This window comes from Tupaia chinensis, unplaced genomic scaffold, assembly GCF_000334495.1.
Source record: "Tupaia chinensis unplaced genomic scaffold, TupChi_1.0 Scaffold000515_1, whole genome shotgun sequence".
Lineage (NCBI taxonomy): Eukaryota > Metazoa > Chordata > Mammalia > Scandentia > Tupaiidae > Tupaia > Tupaia belangeri.
Window position 1 is genome coordinate 7,716,243 of NW_006160028.1, and position 2,663 is coordinate 7,718,905.

A 2,663-nucleotide genomic window follows, 5' to 3' on the forward strand; every position below is an offset into this window, starting at 1 on the left:
GCATGTTTGACGACTGCAGCGAGCTGTATGGGCCCAGCTGGGTACTACTTTATAGTATGTTCATTCTACTCACTGGGGTTATGCCTAAAGTCAGACTTGGGTTCATGTATAGGTATGTGTCAGCTGTGCTAGCTGTTGGATATATTTAGACTAATTAAGTTCATTGGCAGAACAATTGAATGGGGGGGAGGCATGGAGGGCAACCATGGATGCCAGGGACAATGGGGGAGGAGGATGGGACATAGCAGAGGGTGGGGGATGGGGAATCAAGGATGGCAAAACAAAAGGCAAGGTATGCAGGACATAAGAATTGGAAAATTATTTGCTGAGAACATGTATGTTGATGTGCTTGATTGAGCCAATGCACAGTGTATTTTGGATGGAAAATTCATTTGTGTGTTGTGATGGTGTATAGTGAATTAATGTAGAAAATGAATAAATTTTAAAAAAATAAATAAATTAATTAAAAAAAAAAAAGAAAGCTGTATCCCACATAGCCAACTGTAGTTCAAATTCCAGCCCTGGCTGCTTGAGAAAACAGCCAGTTTCATTTATGTGCATACCCCAAATCACAACAGGGTAGAGAAGAAGGGATTGTGGTGTGACTATGCCACATTAGGTGGTGCTTCCTCTCTCTGTATTTCTGGTGAGTACATGTGCTCTCTGGTCTTTTCAGAAAAGAAGAGGGTCAGCAGGTGGCGGGCTGGTTAAGGTGTCTGAATCCCACATGACCAATTGCTCGGTTTGCGTCCTGGATCCATTGGTTCGAAAAACATGCCAGATGCGTGTACATGTATACCCAGAATCTTGAGATTGGTGGAGGAAGGACTATGGCATGGCTGTTCCCCTAATGGTCTCTCTCAGTTTTCCTCTCTCTCTCTCCCCCCCCCTCTCTCTCTCTGGTGAGCTCATGCCCTATAGCAAATTAAAAATACTGATAAGAGGGACCAGTAGGTGATTAAGGCGCTAGACTCCCACTTAGTCAATGGTGGTTTGTGTCCCAGACCCAGTGGCTTGTAACTCATGCCAGGCCTTTGTGGGGCTGTTCCGTGGCTTGAAACTCATGCCAGGCTTGTGTGTGTCTGTGCCCAAAATCCTGAGAGAAGAAAGGATTGTGGTGTGGCTATCCCCTCTTGAGATTTCTCACTTTCTGTCTCTGTCTCTTTTTGTCTCTCTGGCAAGTACACATGCCCTATAACAAAAATCTCTCTCTCTCAAAAAAAAAGAAAAAAAGAAATATTGATAAGAAAGAAAGGAAGGAAAATCTAGAGGTGATGGAAGTCTAATGAATCTCAAGAGGGAGAAGTAAAATTTGTCTCAGCAAATTAGAGTGAAACTGCAGAAGGTCAGTGACAGAAGAGCTTAAAAACAGCTAGAGAGAAACAAGATTGCTGTAAAAATATTCTTCTTTAGTCTGGAAACGGATTTCCCAGCAGCAATGACAGAAGCTAAAAGATATTGAAATGCTGTCTTCAGGTATACTGAGAAAAAACAGCTATCTACTTTGCAATGACATACCCAATAAACTATCCTTTAGAAATGACAGCAAAATAAAGAGATTTTCAGACAGAACTTTGTAGAGCATTAATACCAGTAGAGATAGAGTCTAAAGAACATAATCCACTAGGACCCACAGTTGGTGTAATGGCTATGGTGTTGTCTAATAATAACAGAATGCAAATTATAGTAAGTATTGATGGAATTTTTTTTTTTTTTTGAGAGGTTTTTGCTATAGGGCGCATGCGCTCGCCAGACAGACAGAGACAGAAAGCAGGAAATCCCCCCCCAGGGGGGGTGGCCACGCTGCAATCCCTTCTCCTCCATTCTCCTCTCGGGATCTTGAGCACACACGCACACGTGCCCAGCGTGAGTTTAAGCCACTGGGTCCGGGACTCGAACCATGGTTGACTATGTGGGAGTCCAGCGACATAGCCATTACGCTAACTGCTGGTCCCAGTTGATGGAATATTTTGTGGCTACTAAAAATCATCTCGGGCTTTCCATTTGGGATAGTTTATCTTCTAAGTGAATTATGCTGTTGTTGTTCTGCTTTTTTTGTTTTTTTTTTTTTTTTTTTTTTTTGAGAGAGACGTTTTTGTTATAGGGCACATGCTTTCACCAGAAAGACAGAGACAGACAGAGACACAGAAAGTGAGAAATCACCCCCCAAGGGGGGATGGCCACGCTGCAATCCCTTCTCCTCCATTCTCCTCTTGGGATCTTGGGCACGCACACACTTGCTCCCTGGCTTGAGTTTAAGCCACCCAGTTCAGGACTCAAGCTGTGGTCGACTACGAGAGTCCAGCAACATAGCCATTACGCTATCTGCTGGTCCCGCTTTTTATCTTTATTCTGGGTCTCCAGGAAATATTCAGCTCCTATAGCTACTAAAAATGCAGCAAATCCCCACTTGAATTATTTTAACAATGCACCAATGAAGGACACAGTTTTTGCAAAGCCACCCATGTATCTCTGAGCTTTATTCTGGCCCCATGGATCTCTTTAGTCCTTAGGCAGCCAACTTCTCTTGGACAGTTTCTAATCTTGTTCCTGCTATCTTTTATTGTTTATAATCTGGAAGTTCCATTTTACTGTATCCATGACCATGATTATGTTCATGTCCATGGGCCATGACTGATGGCAGTCTGACCTCTCAGGACACT

The 2,663-nt window shown here is 43.1% G+C and overlaps 1 pseudogene; it reads right to left on the reverse strand.

The window, feature by feature from the left end:
• Positions 1 to 2,300: 2,300 nt before the first annotated feature.
• Positions 2,301 to 2,663, reverse strand: LOC102476247 (NADH dehydrogenase [ubiquinone] 1 beta subcomplex subunit 3 pseudogene; annotated as a pseudogene).